The 19,889-nt window shown below is 41.5% G+C and overlaps 1 protein-coding gene across 3 annotated transcripts in view; it reads right to left on the bottom strand.

Moving 5' to 3' along the window:
• CHD8 (chromodomain helicase DNA binding protein 8) overlaps positions 1-16,334 on the bottom strand; it is a 67,398-nt gene extending 51,064 nt beyond the window's left edge. For 2 of the 3 annotated variants that reach the window (XM_067469768.1, XM_060780067.2), the window contains exons 1-2: positions 16,190-16,334; positions 3,804-3,873 (exon numbers count right to left, since the gene is read on the bottom strand). The gene's annotated coding sequence lies outside the window, so the exon portion shown is untranslated. The remainder of the gene's footprint in view (positions 1-3,803; positions 3,874-16,189) is intronic. The other variant, XM_060780068.2, reaches the window with a different exon arrangement.
• Between the last annotated feature and the right edge of the window lie 3,555 nt (positions 16,335-19,889).

Genomic DNA, 19,889 nt, shown 5'->3' with positions numbered 1-19,889 from the left:
CAAGCACAGGGGAAATGCAACACTAGCCCATTATACTCACACTATTCTGGACATGGTGTGAAAAAAATCCTTACTCACTTTAATCAGCCTTGGGTGGCAGTTCTGCTGTATAGTGGAATAGAAACAACAAAATTCAAGGCTAAAAAAGAGGTGTGTTTCAGCCCACCTTAGTCTAATAAAGAAGAATGGGATGACCTTGAAAACAATCCTTGAGTTCTAGGACTTAACTACTGAGTGGATGCAATGAGATTCCTAATCCCTGTTGAAAATTCTGGAAAACTGGTCATAGCTCTAATACTAGTCAGTGATCTTAAGGTATGCTGTATCTTTTCACTATATCTGCTCTGCAGCAGATCTAAGGACATATACTCCTTATTCTCTTTCTTGTGACTTCTGCTTAATGCCTTTCATTTCTACTTCTGTGGCTGCCCCCAAAACAGTTGCCAGTTGCACACACCCTTCCAAATCCCCTCTTTATTCCCATATCAACAACTTTCTCCACTGTATTGTCGAATGCTTCTAGAACATGGCCATATAGCCCGAAAAACCTACAACAACCCAACTTTCTCCATTGATTTCCCATAAATCTACAGGCTAGCAAGTTTGGTGGTCTCATTTCTTTCTCCTGGTTTTCAGCAGAAGAAGAAAGGCACCAAACAAAGCAAAGCTGCACGTGTGCACAACATCAAACACTAATGTAACACTAATCTAACGTTTTCAAAACACTTAGTAATAATATATATTTTTAATTTATACCCTGGTTTTCTCTCTCACAGTACCCAAAGTGGCTTACAAAATCTTAAAATCATACAAACAACAGACCAAATACATCAATAATAAATATGGATATCATAAAAGAAGTGATTTAAAAACCAAACTACAATACCCTTAGTTCAGATACCCCCGTCACTTATGTAAAGCAGCACCTAAAAGTATCAGTGCTTAAAATCACCATTTTATATTTTAAACATGCAATTCCAACATTATTGAGTTTAGTCTGACCACAATAATAGTCTTAGGCATAACATGCTACATTAGTTACTAGCCTACAGATGATAGTGCCCTTCATTGCTATCTGGATGTGAAGGGGGGGAAAAACATCCTCCAACACACCCATTATCTCAATATATTCATAGTCCCAAATTCTACATCAGGCATGGGCAAACTTGAGCCCTCCTACTGTTTACAACTTCAACCTACAGAAATCCCAGTCATCTTACCAGCTGTTAAGAATTGTGGGGGTTGAAATCCAATACACCTGGAGGGTCAAAGTTTGCCCATGCCTGCTCTATATGCAGGATACTAACCACTGGTATGCTGTAAAAATGCAAAGGTCAGAAAGCATACAGGGAGAAAAAAAAGGTCTCTCTCCTGTGACAGGCCACTCTCTCACGTACACAGACCTTCTGGTCATTTATGGTGACTAGGTCAGCTGCTAAATGCAAAGTTTCACTGGAACAGAACTTTGATTCCTAAGAATTATAATTACCTCAAATTCTACTCTCTGCCAGTGATAGACAAAAGCAGAGACATTTTGAAAAATGCAAACACAAAGCATTTCAGCAATCTGTATCCAAGAGATATACCTCTCTCACACAGGACTGTGCTTAGCTTTTTAAGAGCCTATCTAGTCTGCAAAACCACGAACATCCCAAGGAAAGGAAACAGTTAGGGCCAAGGAGCTCCTCCGAGTGAACCCCAAACAAAGAATAAAATCCCAAATCAGGATGGGCAACTATTTGAATCAATATCATTGGAGGGGTGAACAGTTGCCCCTCCGTATCCACAGGTTTTTCATGCACAGATTCAACTATCCAGGGCTTGAAAATATTCAACAACAAAAATTGCAAAAGTCAATTTTATATAAGGACACATTTTACTACTTTATAACAGAACTTGAGCATGCACAGATTTTGGTATCCATGGAGGGCCCTGGAACCAAAACTAGTTCAATTGTATTTGAAATAATGAGTTGCAAAATACAGCTTTCCCTTGATATCAACAAGTCCAACATTTTGTTCCCACAATAGTCAACATGATGCTTCAGTGAAATCAACAAGAGTTAATGGGCCAAACAACATCCTCTACCCATGCTCTCCACCAACAACTATCATAGGTATATAATTTTAGAGGTAATGCATTTCTATCTGAATTAGTAGGCACTGGTCACCAATTTTTGAATTTGTCCAATCTCTTTCTAAAATTCTTCAAGTCAGCAGGCACTGCTACATTTTACAGTAGCAAATGCCTGCTACCCATGTGTAATAGGTGCATCAAACAATGACATCAACTACACACCTTGCTAAAATGTTTCTATTCCCTAGGAAGATAATGATGAAGGTACCAAGAAGACAGTGTAACTTGTATAGAAATTCCAAAGTGCATAATTAAAGCCATGGCTTGATTATGTGGATATGGGGTCACACCATAATTTCAGAATGACCATAGAATACGTTTTTAAAATACAAAATGCATACTTCCTGCTCAAAAGTTAGGTGAGGAAGATAATGTGTGCACCTGTTAATCAGGATAATGAAGTCTGGTCTCTTTTTGGCTTCTAAATCAATCTCAAACAAGATTTCTCCCCAGTTTTTGCTCCCTGAAGCTACAAAGATAGAATACAAGTGTATATGTTGTTCATCCTGGCTGTTAGAAAATGTTCAGAAAGGATAACAGGCTTCACTTATCCATATTAATGTAGATATACAGGGTTAGTCAAAATGCATAGGCCAATAAGCCATTCAATTGAATGGCTTATTGGCCTATGCATTTTGACTAACCCTGTATAATCACCACGCTTCTGCTCAGTGTTAACAAAAAGAGTACAGTCAGCCTTCCCTTTTTGGTGGGAAGTGCAGGAACTCCACTAAAGTGAAAGAAACACCTCACATACTTTTAAAAAATCACTTTTTTGCCTGTGAGAACAGCTGTCTAGGAATCTCTAGGTTCACCAGAGCATGAGCACAAAATTGTACTGGAGGACCTACAAATGTATTGAGAAATGTTTGCTCTATAATCTCTAGGTCTTCCAGAACAACTCTCTGGTCAACTTCACAGGAACAAGAAATTTCTAGAGAGAACATATTGTTCAGATGAATCAAAGCTGCAAATGTTAAATCTGCAAAGGTGTAAAACAGTACTGGGCATATGGCAAAGTAAATAAAACTAGGGATAAAACAGGAGTATAAAAATCTCTTGATTGCTTTTTCAACTTTTCTTTTTCTTCACATAATAGGGTGGCAGCCAAAATGTAACCCAGGGCTCTTCCAGACAGGCCCTTTATCCCAGGACCTGATTTCAGGTTTTCTGCTTTAAACTGGATTATATGAGTATGCACTGCCAGATAATCTGGGATAAACAGAAAACCTGGGATCAGATCCTGGGATAAAGGGCCTGTCTGGAAAGGCCCTCACAGATATTAAGCAGCCATAGAAGAATCTTTATAGATGAAATCCATAATTTACATGGGTACAGAATTAAATTGGACTTACTACAATTGTACCCAAGTGGATCCCAAAATTGTTGAAATACAAAATTCACACAAATTAATATTTATTGAAAGACCAAGAGCCACCAAAGCTTCTGTCCTGGGAGTAAATCCCACTAAACTCAATGTGGCTTATTTCAAGAGACATGTATAAGACTACTGCCATTCCCCTTATACCTAGCTTTCTTTCATAATGTGACTTGCTTTATGATTGCAATTCAAACTTTCGAAGAGCTGTGTAGCCGGAGTGACCCATTTATTTGCTCCTTTTTCAACATCAGTACAACATCAACACCTCTAATATAACTGCACTTACCTGATAATAAATCCCATTTATTCTAATAGAATTTACTTCCAAGAAAACAGAAGAGGAGTGCAGCTGCCTTCTGCAGAGTGGAAAAAAAGAAACAAGGATAAATGGGACTGGAAAAACCCTACATTGTTGCTTGAAGTGTTTCCTGTTGGTCCTTGGGAAATCAAAAATATTAGTGATATTTATGTATGGCTAGCCTAGGACAGAAGCAGGGTTCATAGCCTGCTCGATACTGCTGGATTGTGACTCCAAGTGCTCATTAGTTATGCTGACACAGACTGCTGGGAGATGCAGTCCAATGATATGCAAAAAGTCATATAATGCTCACACTAGGCTATGTTCCCCACTACTTGCCGACAATTTCTATCTGTTTCCCTTGCTTCATTTCAGTCCTGTAGTTTGAACACTTGACATGGATAAACCATTTTCTAAGCAATATCTGAGCAAGAACAGTGCTTCTCAGACTTTGTGTACTGGCATTCCTCCCTTCCTCGTGTGCCATGAAAATGAAAACTCACTGAGTGACCCTGAGGAAATCTCACATCTCAGCTCACACTTGTGATAGGATTGCCTTAGGTCACCATAAGCTGGAAACAACTTGAAAGTACAATGTGTTAGAAAAAAGTATTGTGGTGTTACTGTATTCACTTTCTTTCCTACAACCTGCAACCCAGGGAAACTGGCACAGCAAATAAGTTTGTCAATAACCATACTGGCAGTTATGAACAAACCTAAGAACAGTGGTATAGATAAAGGGATGGGTGATTAATTTTCTCTTCACTGAAGGTAAAGCAGAAAGGACTCTCTTCTGACCTTGCCAGTATAACCAATGGGAGAAGGAGGTGGGAAACATGCCCTCATAAAACTAATAAGGCTTTCTCTCCTACACTTTTGTCAAGGAGAATAATGTCAAAACATTAAGCAACCATTACCAAAATGAATTATCAGAATCCAATAGGAAGAGAGGGCAGATGAGTAGAGGTGGAAGATATTTCTCAAACAGAATGTATCTGTTGACTAGTGGAACAAAATTAAATGAATGCTGGTATGCTACCTTCTTATGTAGCCCAGAATTCTAAACATTCCTGTCATTCAAATGCAACAATAATAACAATAATAATAATAATGATAAGCTTTATTGAGATCCCACCCCCTCTCCTCGAAAGGACTCAGGGCAGCGTACAACAGAAAAAAAAACAATACAGTAATAATAAACATACAACCAAATCAAACTTAAATCAGACAATAATTGAAGCATAAAAACACAAAAACATATTAATAACATTCAGAAGGTCATCACTGATGAACAAGGAAGTATGTGACAGTTAAAATAAACTGAAATTAAAAGGATTACAAAACCAACCCTTCTTAAAACAATAAACCAGTTAGCATTTAAATCCTCCATCATTCAAATTGTGTTAGCCATTCACAAAGGCCAGCTTCCATAACCAAGTATTTAATTATTTCCTAGAAGTCATTAGTGTGGGAGCCAATCTGAACTCCCCGAGGAGGGCATTCCAGAGCCGGGGGGCTATCACCGAGAAGGCCTTTTCCCTTCGTCCCCACCAACCACGCCTGTGATGATGGTGGGACCATGTGAAGCACCTCCCTGGTGGACTTCAGGGCCTGAGTGGGTTCATAGGGGAAACATGGTTGCACAAATAGACTGGACTCAAATCATTTAGAGTAATAACCTCCACTTTGAATTGGGCCTGGAAATGCACAGGAAGCCAATGGAGCCATTTTAACAGCGGGGTTGTATACTCCCTATAGTCAGCTCCTGTTAGTAATCTGGCCGCCACTCTAGTTGTAGTTTCCAAGCCGCCTTCAAAGGCAGCCCCACGTAGAGAGCATTGCAGCAATCCACCCGAGATGTAACCAAGGCATGGACTGCCATGGTCAGATCTGACCATGAGATCAGCACCAACCATGAGACCATCACAACCCACTTTAAAGGAGAGACGTGTGTGGTATTGTCGTTACTCTTTTAAAGAAAACCCTTCACATGTGGCAATACAGCATTTAATCCCACTTGTAAACACAGACATATCCTTCACAATGCATGGCATCTTTTGTACATATCAGCTTAACAAATTCCCAACACACACACACACACAATGCCAATGTAATGCAAAGAAATTAAGCCTTTTTTACAGACGTCGCTATTAGCCATTCACATTCACTGGGGTCAGGACACAGGACCTCTGCAAAAGTGAATCACAACAAATAATAAAATTGCCAAGATTTAACCTGAGGGAACACACCTCCAGGAACCTCCAGGCCAGGCCTGCACAAACTGTGGCCCTCCAGGTGTTTTGGACTTCAGCTCCCAAAATTCCTGGCCACTGGACAAACTGACTAGGGCTTCTGTTAGTTGGAGGCACAAACATCTAGAGGGCCACAGGTTGTGCAAGTCTGCTCTAGGCCCTTCAGTGTTACCACATGGTCAAAATATGGCCGATCATATTAAAGGACCTAAAGATTCCTAGATAAACATTTTCCTATAAAAAATTCCTAGGTGCTCCGGCATGACTTTATGAGCAGAAGCTGACCACAGAGCTGCACTGAAGGACCTATAAAATTCCTAGACAGAACATTTTTTAAAATAAAAGCCAAAATAATAAAATTCACTAAAGTCAAATGCACAAATATGGCCAAATGCTCACAGCAAGAACTTACATACTTCCCTCCTCACTGCAACAACCATTTCTTTTTCCACCACTGCCTCTAAGACAGTGGTTCTCAACCTGTGGATCCCCAGATGTTTTGGCCTTCAACTCCCAGAAATCCTAACAGCTGGTAAACTGGATGGGATTTCTGGGAGTTGTAGGCCAAAACACCTGGGGACCCACAGGTTGAGAACCACTGCTCTAAGAGAAAGTTGGGAGAACCCTACCAAACAAAAATTAAAGAGATAAATAGATACACCAATGGGGGATGAAAGAGTCATGGACATAGAACCATAAAATAACAGAGTTGGAAGAGACCACATGATTCATATCTATTCCAATCCCCTGTCACGCAGAAAAAGGACAATCACAGTACTCCTGACAGATGGCCATCCAGCCTCTGTTTGAAAACTTCCAAGGAGCTTCTACCACACTCCAAGGCAGAGAGTGCCACTGCTGAACAGCTCTTACAGTCAGGAAGTTCTTCCTAATGTTCAGGTGGAATCTTCTTTCCTGTACTTGAACCCATTGCTCCAAGTCCTAGTCTCCATGGCAGCAGAAAGCAAGCTTGTTCCTTCTTTCTTATGACAATCCTTTCATATGTTTATACATGGCTATCATGTCTCCCCTCAATCTTCTCTTCTGCAGGTTAAATATACACAGCTCTTTAAGACACTCCTCATAGGACATGGTCTCCAGACACTTTAAAGGCCATCAAGTTTCTTTGACATAAGGTCTCTTGGACTCAGTGGCCTACAATCCAAAAAAGTTTACACTAAACTATCAGTTCAGCACAAGCTAGGTTTAATCCTCCCCCTCTCATTTTCATAAAATGTAGCAACAAAGCCTGAAGGAAAAAAAGCAAAGGCTACATTTATGTGTTTTCATTCACATACACACATATATATATGGGCGTCTCTGTGTTCCTTTCAACGTCCCCTTTTTGAACTCCAAAGTGATAGATCATTATATGATATATATACAACATACACACACATGACATTTGAAACAAACATAGATTTTAAAATCACATTATGTAAGTATATGAAAAAACATACACTTTTAAAATTTCAGTATCTATATATAAGATGATGGGCAGAATTTGTTTACAAAAATTATATATACATAAAATATCCATAAAATGTGTCAACAAAACATAAAGGGGAGGCAAAAGCCATATTCATTCATTCATCCATATATATATGATCCCACACCAGCTCCAAAAAGTAATGTACCATTATTTATACACATTAAAATATGTGTTTACTATATATACACACACACACATCGTTTAAAATACAAGGGCAGAATTTTTAAACAAATATTGTGTGTGTGTTATTTGTGTATGTCTCTCTGTGTGTGTTTCTTTCACAGTCCTCTCCCAGCTCCAAGGAGTAGTGGATTGTTACTGTATTTAACTGATTATAAGATGCCATTGATTGTAAGGCACACACTAATTTCTGTAACACCAACAAAACCTGTGATTCTGAGACGCACCCCATTTTTAGAGATGTTTATCTGGAGGTTAAAAGTGTGTCTTAGAATCGAAAAAATACAGTGTGCACTCCAATAATCCAGTTCAATGCAGATATTGTGGATTATTTGCCTTTATATTTTAGGTTATTTCATTTATTTATTTATATTTTATTTCTCCATATGAAAACTCAAAGAGGCTCACAATCAAAAGCATTACAACCTAAAATATGCAAATATGCAAAAATAAAACAGTATATTATTATATATCATTACTAGCTGTACCCGCCACGCATTGCTGTGGCCAACCTTCCTTCCCTCTCTCCTTCTTTCTTTCTCTTCTTCCTTCCCTCCCTCTTTCCTTCCTTCCCTTTTTTCTTTCCTTCTCTCCTTCCTTCCTTCTCTACCTCTTTACTTCCCCTCCCTTTTTCTTTCTCTCATTTCTTCCTTCTCTACCTATTCTTGGACTGCAACTCCCAGCAATCCTACTGATTGATCTATCTACCTACTTTCTATCTCTATCTAATCTATATATCTTATCTATCTGGATGATTGCTGAAAGTAGCAATCCAGGAATAGGAAATATGTATGGATTAGGATGCTCTCTAAGAAATCCAAAGAGAAGCAAGCTTGCAGCTTGGAAGCAGTGCATTTGGAGCATCCTCCTCCCCTAAAGGGCCTGGTCTAGGGGATGCTGGGCGCTGTCGTTTTTGCACATGCACTGTATCATCATTTAGCTTTTTGGGGTGTTTAAGTCCTTTCCGCTATTTTTTTGGGAGGAGTTTATGAGTGATGATCACTCGTTGGTCTTTTAGGGGTGTAGTGTCAACATTTCTTGTCAATTCATCCAGGGGTTTTTGAATTATGTTAATCCCACAAACGAACATTAAATTTTGATTTATATACTAGCTGTCGCCTGCCATGCGTTGCTGTGGCCCAGTTTCTGTATATGTGTTTTGTGTGTATATATATTTGTGTATATAATAAAATAATAATAAAACTTTATTTATACCCCGTCACGATCTCCCGTATGCCTGTGTATATATGTGGTTTTGTGCATACGTTGTAATGTATTTTTGGGGATGGGGGTGGGGTGGCTTTTTAAGTCCCTTCCACTGTGTTTTTTCCCCCAGTGTTTTTACCAGTGATGGTCACTCGTTGGCCTGATAGGTGCCTTGTGTCCAAATTTGGTGTCAGTTCGTCCAGTGGTTTTTGACTTATGTTAATCCCACAAACGAATATTACATTTTTATTTTTATAGATATATTACCAGTATTATATTTAAGATATTAGTATATTTTAAAATTATCATATATTATATTGTATTGGGAGTATTATAGTATATTACATTATATTATTTTTTATATATAATGTACTATTAGCATATTGGTCGCGCCAATCCCTGAGGAATACGAGCATTTTATTGAAATTGTGAAAACCTGCTCATGGGCCTCCATACCGAGAGGCTGCAGAACCAACTACCTTCAGGGCATTACTCCTGAAACAGCTGCCTTGTTGGAAAACTATTACAGGCTCCACAATGAAGACCCATTTAGTGAGCAAACTCTTCAGGCAGCGCAGAGCATTGTTTCCTCCATCTCTGAAGCCAAGAAAGAACAGTGGATCAAGCTGATCACAGAGGTCGACATGGGCAGGAGCAGCCAGAAAGCGTGGAGGCTGCTAAGACGGTTAAGCAATGACCCCTCACAAACTAATACCCATGCCAACATAAAGGCAGATCAGATAGCACACCAACTCTTGAAGAATGGGAAACCCAACCTTGGCACCAAAGTAGGAAAGAAACCAATAAGCAGACAACCAGATATTGAGAACAACAACCTCCACGAACCCTTTACATCTACTGAATTGGACATGGCTCTCAATAAATGTAAAAATGGCAAAGCAGCTGGCCTGGATGATCTACGGATGGAACAAATCAAGAACTTTGGTCCAAAAACAAGGTGCACTGCATCCTGACAGATCCCCAAAATCTGGAGGAAAGCAAGAGTCATCGCCATCTTGAAACCAGGCAAAGACCGTAATGATCCAAAAAGCTATAGACCAATCTCCCTGTTGTGCCACCTCTACAAAGTCCTGGAGAGACTTATTTTGCATAGAATTAAGGAAAAAATAGATCCATGTCTGATTCCACAGCAAGCTGGCTTCAGGAAAGGCAAAAGCTGCACATCGCAAGTGCCGAACCTGACTCAGCACATAGAAGATGGCTTTGAAAGGCAGCAGATCACAGGAGCTGTCTTCATAGACCTGTCAGCAGCTTATGATACTGTAAATGATACAGGGGAGCATTTGCACAGCTCAGGCTCGTGCGCCAGCTGCGCCCGTACCTCGGGAAGTCTGACTTGGCCACGGTAGTACACGCTCTGGTCACATCCCGCCTTGACTACTGCAACGCTCTCTACATGGGGCTGCCCTTGAAGACGGCCCGGAAGCTCCAGCTAGTCCAGCGCGCGGCAGCCATGATACTAACGGGAGCAGGACGCAGGGAGCACACAACGCCCTTGCTGTCCCAGCTCCACTGGCTGCCGATCAGCTACCGGGCCCAATTTAAGGTGCTGGTGCTAACCTACAAAGCCCTAAACGGTTCCGGCCCAAAATACCTTGAGTACCGCATCTCGGCCTACAAGCCCACGAGGACCTTGAGATCATCCGGGGAGGCCCTTCTCTCGGTCCCGCCTGCCTCACAGGCACGCCTGGCGGGGACGAGGGAGCGGGCCTTCTCGGTGGTGGCCCCCCGGCTATGGAACTCCCTCCCTGCTGAAATCAGGCAGGCGCCTTCCCTCATGGCCTTCCGCAGAGGCCTGAAAACCTGGCTCTTTGGAAAGGCCTTCAGTTAGTGCTATGTTTTTTGGAATGACTACCGGAATGGACTATGACTATGAGACTGGCTACGACCCCAAACGAGACGAAGCGGATTTTTATATGTTGTGTTATGGTCTTTGCTACTGTAATTTGTTGTCTTTTCTATGTTATGTACACCGCCACGAGTCGCCTCCGGGCTGAGAGTGGCGGTTAACAAATGCAAATAATAAATAATAATAATAAATAATAATTCAAGGTGCTGGTGTTGGCCTACAAAGCCCTAAACGGTTCCAGCCCAAAATACCTGTCTGACCGCATCTCGACCTATGAGCCCACGAGGACTTTGAGATCGTCTGGGGAGGCCCTTCTCTCGATCCCGCCTGCCTCACAGGCACGCCTGGTGGGGACGAGGGATAGGGCCTTCTCGGTGGTGGCCCCCCCGGCTGTGGAACACCCTCCCTGTAGACATCAGACAGGCGCCCTCCCTTATGACATTCCGCAAGAGACTAAAGACGTGGTTGTTTGAGAAGGCGTTTGACTAAGTGCTACAACAATTGGCAATGACGATTGGAACGGAACATGGATAACGAGATCGGATTGTGATTCTATGATGAGACGTTGCGAATGATTTAGTGTAATTGTATTATTGATAGTGATGTTGTTACTGTTGTTTGTGATATTGCTTATATTGTAAATTGTTTTTATATGTTGTACACCGCCATGAGTCGCCCTAGGGCTGAGAACGGCAGTCTACAAATGCCGTAAATAATAAATAAATAAATAGATAGATAAACCACTGCCTCCTCCTGAGAAAAATGTATAAAATCACAAAGGACTACCACCTCACTCGCTTCATAGGAAACTACAAAACAGGAGCTTTTTTTGTTGAGTTCCAGGGCCAGAGAAGCAGATGGCGGAGACAGAAGAACGGCCTGCCTCAGGGGAGCTTGCTCGATCAATGTTCAACATTTACACATATGACCAGCCACTGCCAGAAGGGACAGAGAGTTTCATCTATGCAGATGATCGTGCCATTACTGCTCAAGCAGGGAGCTTTGACATGGTTGAACAGAAGCTCTCCGAAGCTCTAGGTGCTCTTACTGCCTATTACAAGGAAAACCAGCTGATCCCTAATCCATCTAAAACACAGACATGTGCTTTTCACCTCAATAACAGACTAGCATCCCGAGCTCTGAGGACTACCTGGGAAGGAATCCCATTGGAGCATTGCAGCACACCCAAATACCTGGGAGTGAACAGTGCTCTGACCTACAAGAAGCACTGCCTGAATATCAAGCAAAAAGTGGGCGCTAGAAACAATATCATATGAAAGCTGACTGGCACAACCTGGGGAACACAACCAGATACAATGAAGACATCTGCCCTTGCGCTATGCTACTCTGCTGCTGAGTACGCATGCCCAGTGTGGAACACATCTCACCACACTAAAACAGTAGATGTGGCTCTTAATGAAACATGCCGCATTATCATGGGGTGTCTCCGCCCTACACCACTGGAGAAATTACACTGTTTAGCCGGTATTGCACCACCTGACATCCACCGGGAAGTAGCAATCAATAGTGAAAGGACCAAGGAAGTGACATCTCCAGCTCATCCCGTTTGGATATCAGCCAGCACGTCAACGACTTAAATCAAGAAATAGTTTTCTAAGATCTACAGACACACCTCAGCAAACGAGAGTCCAAAAGTGGCAGGCTCAAACCCAGAACCTCAATCAATGGCTCATACCAAATGAGAGACTCCCCCCTGGGCACACAGAAGACTGGGCGACTTAGAAGGTGCTGAACAGACCGCGCTCTGGCACCACGCAGAGCCAACCTTAAGAAATGGGGATTCCACAAAGTGGAATCCACAACATGTGAGTGTGGAGAAGAGCAAACTACAGACCACCTGCTGCAATGCAACCTGAGCCCTGCCACATGCACAATGGAGGACCTTCTTGCAGCAACACCAGAGGCACTCCAAGTGGCCAGATACTGGTCAAAGGACATTTAATTAACTACCAAGCTTGTAAACTTTGTGTTTTGATTGTCTGTTTGTTTGTTAAAAAATGGAATGCAACCGTCTAGTCTGCCCCTGACACGATAAATAAATACTATTAGCATAGCACAATATTTGTATTATATATTATTATTTTGTACTATACCACTATACAGTATATATAGCAGACTCCCAGCAATTGGTTTGTTTCTTACAGCCTAAATGATATTATATGGATTTTAAATTGTATGTTTAATATGTTTTCATGTCAGTTTTATGTCTTTTGTTATGGGGAATGTGAATGTTATGTTTTAAATGTTGTAATTTGTTAATTGTTGTGTGGGGATTTATTTTGTATTTTTGGCTGTAACTGTCTGATTTGATAGGTTGTAAACCTCCTTGATTCTCCCTTGCTGGGAGAAATGCGGGATAGAAATAAATAAGCAAACAAATAAATAAAACTGCAATATTATTAGTGATACTATATGGAATATATAATATACAATTATTATATATCACTATATTGCACTATATTATTATAACACAATGTATATAACACTACCAGTATATTATACTATTAGTATTAAATAATATATTGTACTATATCATAAGTTGTAGCATATATAATATATTACATCACAATGTTATTAATATTATATATAATATATTAGTGTTATTACATCACAATATTATTAATTCCCATATATTATTATACTGTATATATTGAGGGGATCCCAAGTGATGTTGCAGGAGACACAATGGAGCTGTGTCTTCCTGGCTGCCCCCTCTTCACTCAGATGGCTGTGTGGAAGGGCCCATATATATGCAGAATTATATATCAATCAATCAATTTTATTAATGCTCCGACCAATGGTCAAATGCATTTGCACCAACGAAAACAACATCTAATAAGCATCTATACAAAACACTGTAAAATCCAACAATTAAAAGCAGATGGATGCAAACAGGATAAAGTAGAGTGCAAGATATTCACGGGTGGGTCAAAAAGTAATGCCTCCATCACTCTAACTTTTCTTTTTTCCCCCAACTACTGGACTATCTATGCATGATATGAAAGAAGTAACCTTACTCTGCTGATATAGTCTTTTCTTTTTCCAATTGATTGATTAGAACTATGAAACTGAAGCCAAATTAGTCTTTGTTGAATTTCTGGCAAAAAGGTTGTGCACCTAAAGAAATCCATAATCGCTTAAAGAATGTTTATGATTTGGCCCCTTCTGACTTTTACCTGTTTGGACCTCTGAAAGACAACCTACATGGCTTCAGATTCATTGACTTGAATGACATTAAAACAGCTTGAAAATCATGGGTCACGAAGCAAAATCCTGAATTTCTCCAAAATAGTTTTGATGCCTGGGTTAAATGATGGCACAAATGTGTACAAATTGATGATTACTATGTTGAACGCTAGTTTTGCGTCTAGAGGACAGTTCAAGCTATGGTCTATAGCAACTTCTGCTATGATATGTTCATTCATATCATTTTTATGACACAGGATGCAAAACATTTTGACCCACACTTGTACATTGCAAAGTGCAGCGACGCAAGTGCAATGTGCACTAGAAACTGCACATTCACCAGTAATAAGCCAGTATAAAAATCAATCATGTTAAAACTTAAATAAGAACCCCTTAGAGGTAATCAACCCCACTCAGGCTAGATAAAAGCAGCCGACTGCGATGTCCGCAATCAGTCTTGCCCTGATTTTATTTGCTGCCAGGGTAAAGAGAGAGACCTTATGTGATTGCGGAGCTAGAATGGGACAAAAGATTGAAGATCTTTTCTACAACTGAGTTCGATTGTAGATACCACAGAATAAACCCTAAAAATTTATATCTTGGTACAGAGTATAGGAAGCAGGTGAACAAGTAGTGGGGCAGATCCTCAATTTCTGGGGCCTCGCACACACATAACCGGCAAGCCAAAACAGTGCCCATGTATCTACCATCCAACATTGCTGAGGGCATATTTTGGTAGTGCAGGGCTGTAAAAGCTTGTCTGGGTTTAGGGAATGTAAGGTTGGTTAGGTTGGTCACCTAACACTGCATGCTTTGGAATAGTAGGGCTGTAAAAGCTGCTCTGAGTTTAGCAAATGTAAGGTTGGTTAGATACATAGCCCTTTCATGGTCAAATCTGTACAACTTGCACCATGTTGAGAATTTGGAGCTGTTCATAATTATGTTTAAAAAGTATATGTGCTGAAGTGTTATTTTTAGACACACATGTACATATAAATACAGAATATATCATATCATGTTATATTATATTATATTAGGGATACATAGCCCTTCCATGGCATTGTCAAATTTGTACAACTTGCACCATGTTGGGAATTTGGAGCTGTTCATAATTATGTTTAAAAAGGTATATGTGAAGTGTTATTTTTAGACACACATGTACATATAAATAAAGGTTTTCTACATATATATAAAAGGTACATAGCTCTTCCATGGTCAAATTTGTACAATTTATGCCATGCTTAGAATTTGGAGCTGTTAAGAATTATGTATACAAAGTATATGTGCGGGGGTGTTATTTTTAGACACACATGTACATATAAATACAGGTTTTATACATATATATAAAAGGTACATAGCTCTTCCATGGTCAAATTTGTACAACTTATACCATGTTTAGAATTTGGAGCTGTTAAGAATTATGTATACAAAGTATATGTGCGGGGGTGTTATTTTTAGACATACATACATATAAATAAATACATGTTTTATACATATATATATAAGGTACATAGTTCTTCCATGGTCAAATGTGAACAACTTATACCATGTTGAGAATTTGGAGCTGTTAGGAATTATGTATACAAAGTATATGTTGGGTGTGTGTGTGTGTGTATATATATATATATGTGTGTGTGTGTGCGCGCGCGCGCGCAATATATATATATATATATATTTCCAACTCTTTGATTTTATGATTCTGTGTGTGTGTGTGTGGATATATATAATGTACACATACATCTGTGTGTGTGTATAATGTACACATACATCTCTGTGTGTGTGTATAATGTACACATACATATATATAAACATATAAGCAGAATTTTGAAATAGAAAATACGAGTTTGCAGATATATACACACATACAAACCAGGCATGGGCAAGCTTGGGCCCTGCAGGGGTTTTGGACTTCAACTCCCACAATTCCAAACAGCCTCAGGCCCTTTGGAATTGTGGGAGTTGAAGTCCAAAACCCCTGCAGGGCCCAAGCTTGCCCATGCCTGATCTAATCTATCCCTGCCTTCACCTGCCTTGGGCCTGCATCATGCAAAAATGAATAACCAGAGAGGCAAGGGCCATCCCATAATATCCCTCCGCTGTTTCCCCTCGCCCCTCCCCCTCCTCCCGTGTGGGGGCGAAAGGGGAGTTGACCAGGCCGGGCTCTTACCTGAGGGCCTTCCTCACCTCCGCTGCTCCTTCCTTCCTTCCCTCCGCCCCCCTCCCCTCTCCCAGGGAGAGAGAGAGAGAGAGAGAACAAGGCAGCCGAGCATGGACGGCGCAACCTAACCCACTCGCGCCGCCTCCGAAGCCACGCCCCCTCCCCGCTCCTGCCGGGCTAACGCTGCCGATGAAAGGTTCCCCCACGAGGCCGGTGGGCGGGGCCAGCCAGCATGTTCGGTTGAGAGAACCTTCCAGGAAGTCCTCTCTGGAGGAGGAGGGAGGGGGGAAAGGAGCAGAAGGGAAGTGAGAGGAAGGGGGCCTTCGCCGGAACAGAGCTGTCTAAACAGTCGCCTGATTTGATTTTTTTAAAAAATAAATAAAATCTAATACGTGTTTTAAAATCGGAATTTCCCCATGTTTTCTTTTTAAAGTAAAATGGTTGATTGGTGAATCGTTTGGTTTGTGAAATAGTATTTTATCGCGCCAGACAGTGTCAGTAATCAGGCAGTGAGTTAGACAACTTTGCAAGGAAGCCATTTTGAGATGGCTGGGATTCAGTTTTGGTGGCTGGGCAGGAAGGAGGTTACAATCACAGATTTTCAAATTTTGGCCCCCCCAAATGTTTTGGACTCAACCTCCCAGTATTCCTGACTATTAGCTAATATGAATCATAGAATGAAAGAGTTGGAAGAGACCTCATGGGCCATCCAGTCCAACCCCATTCTGCCAAGAAGCAGGAATATTGCATTCAAAGCACCCCTGACAGATGGCCATCCAGCCTCTGCTTCAAAGCCTCCAAAGAAGGAGCCTCCACCACACTCCGCAGCAGAGAGTTCCACTGCTGAACGGCTCTAACACACCCTGTCTAAAAACAACCACCCACCTCCAACATATACTTTGTATACATAATTCCTAACAGCTCCAAATTCTCATCATGGTATAAGTTGTACATATTTGACCATGGAAGGCACACAAACACACACACAGAATCATAGAATCAAAGAGTTGGAAGAGACCTCATGGGCCATCCAGTCCAACCCCCTGCCAAGAAGCAGGAATATTGCATTCAAATCACCCCTGACAGATGGCCATCCAGCCTCTGTTTAAAAGCTTCCAAAGAAGGAACCTCCGCCACACTCCAGGACAGAGAGTTCCACTGCTAAACAGCTCTCAAAGTCAGGAAGTTCTTCCTCATGTTCAGATGGAATCTCCTTTCTTGTAGTTTGAAGACATTGTTCCTCGCCCTAGTCTCCAAGGAAGCAGAAAACAATCTGGCTCCCTCCTTCCTGTGGCTTCTTCTCACATATTTATACATGGCTATCATATCTCCTCTCAGCCTTCTCTTCTTCAGGCTAAACATGCCCAGCTCCTTAAGCCGCTCCTCATAGGGCTTGTTCTCCAGATCCTTGATCATTTTAGTCGCCCGCCTCTGGACACATTCCAGCTTGTCAGTATCTCTCTTGAATTTATTTATTTATTTATTTACAGCTTTTAATATTCCGCCCTTCTCACCCCTCAGGGGACTCAGGGCGGATTACAGTGTACACATATATGGCAAACATTCAATGCCAATTTTGACATACAACATATACAGACATAGACAGAGCCTATTTAACTTTTTCTGGCCACCAGGGGAGCTGTCGCTTTCATCGTCCATTTGCAACACTGATGAAGTATTTCCGCATTCCCCGCATGTTTTTGGTGGAGTCTTTTTTATGGCCTCATAAATTAGTTAATTTAGCCTCCCCACACTTTAAGGTGTTACCTAATTTTCCTACTTGACAGATGCAACTGTCTTTCGGGTTGCAGAAGTCGACAACAGGCTATACAATTGGTTGGAAACCCACTCCAACCCGGGCTGACTTCGAACTCATTACCTTTTGGTCAGAGTTATCTTAATGCAGCTGACACTCAGCCAGCTGCGCCACAATCCTGGTGCTTGTGGTGCCCAGAATTGGACACAATATTCCAGGTGTGGTCTAACCAAAGCAGAATAGAGGGGTAGCATTACTTCCCTAGATCTAGACACTGGGAGTTGAAGTCTTAAATTACCTGAAAGGAATTACTGGGTTAAAAGAAGTACATGGCTCAATGCACCTGTTGCATTTTGTAAAGTCGCTGTATAGAAACACTGATAAACTGCACTTAATGTAGTTGGAGGTGACTCCCCCTCAGGACTCTGTAAAAGATAGTTCATTATCAGGGAAATCATAGTTTTTCCAAGGCCACCAGGCTGGATCCCATAATCTCCTATCTCTCCCCCATCGGGGAACCTAAGGCTTTTTCCATGGCCCCACATGGCAACACCCCTGTGATGTCGAGCAAGAATTTGGGGATCTTTGCCAGGAGGCAAAGACCAGTAAGAGAGCCCATTAGCCCTGGCGAGACACCCAAGATTTTCCCCTGATTTTTCACAATAAAAGGTCTCACTAAGTTGAAGAAAAGCCACCGAGTTGTCTTTATTGCGTCCCAGCGGGTACAGATGTCAAACCACAATCCCTTGCCAAAGCTGATATGCTTGGTAGGGCAAAAGTGTATATATTTATAGAAATACAGAACTGTCAAATTCAAACTTCCCGCTCCCTTGCCGGCTTCGCACTGATTGGCTGGAGCCATCAGCTGGAGGGGAGGGAAGGTGCGGCCGGCTTAGGTGTGCCTTGACCAATAGGAAAGCCAGCACCGCTTCGGCTTCGGCTTCTGAGCCAATGAGGAGCGAGGAGGCAGTACAAGCAGGAAACAAAGAACCGAGAGGAAAATGAATGGATTAATGTGACTTAATGTGTTGTCCATTTGCTGGTGATAATCCGAAGATTCCTCAAGCTAGCCTTGTATTGTCTTATGAGGCTGAAATATACAAAAGTGGCTGGCGTGGATGCCGAGCCCCAGTAATCTCTAGCCCTGTGTATGGGATCAGTTGATGTTATCTGTGCATTGGTTTCAGCCAAGGGTACGAAGACAATGGGTGAGGCGAATGGGGTCACCATAGGGTGCTCCCTTCAGGCGGCCATGCTCCAAGGCCTGAGGGGCACCATAGTTTCTGTTTATGCAAGAAGTCTTTGTTGAGTCCTTTTAAACAATGGGGAAACATCATCTCAGGAAATGAAGTAGGATTTCCCAAGAATTTGGCATGCTGGGGTCACGAAAGGGATGGCATTTCATATTTTATACATACACACAAATATGGGGTTCATAAGGCATATACTGGGAGAGGGGAAAGAAATCCATATCAACCCAGTTCTGGTCAGGGTTACAGGTAAGGACGACCAACCCAGAACTCTATATCAACCCAGTTCTGGGTTGATATGGAGTTCTGGGTTGGTCGTCCTTACCTGTAACCCTGTCCAGCGGCAGACCAATCTGGCAAGTTTATGAATTGGATCCTCCATTTTTATGAATGAACCTCCTGTTTTATGAATGGACTTCAGCTACTCAGTGCTATGAACTTTCATGGACTTTGATCAACTTTTATAAACTTTGATGGATTTTGGGTGACCAGGATCAATCTTCCCCTCATACCTGCATGCCCCGCTTTCCTTTATGAACTCTGTATGTGGCCCATATCCCCCATTATTAAGGTGTATGCATATAAAATATGAAGCAAGGTAACCTTTTCATGAATTATACAAGCAACTCATGGCTCCAGGGATTTCAGAACTTCCTGAGCCAATAATCCCTTAACAAAGGTCTTGACAGAAACCCATTTGCAC

The sequence above is a fragment of the Anolis sagrei genome, chromosome 6 (assembly GCF_037176765.1).
Source record: "Anolis sagrei isolate rAnoSag1 chromosome 6, rAnoSag1.mat, whole genome shotgun sequence".
NCBI lineage: Eukaryota > Metazoa > Chordata > Lepidosauria > Squamata > Dactyloidae > Anolis > Anolis sagrei.
Note: the sequence above shows the minus strand (reverse complement) of the source record. Positions and strands in the feature narration are given on the sequence as shown.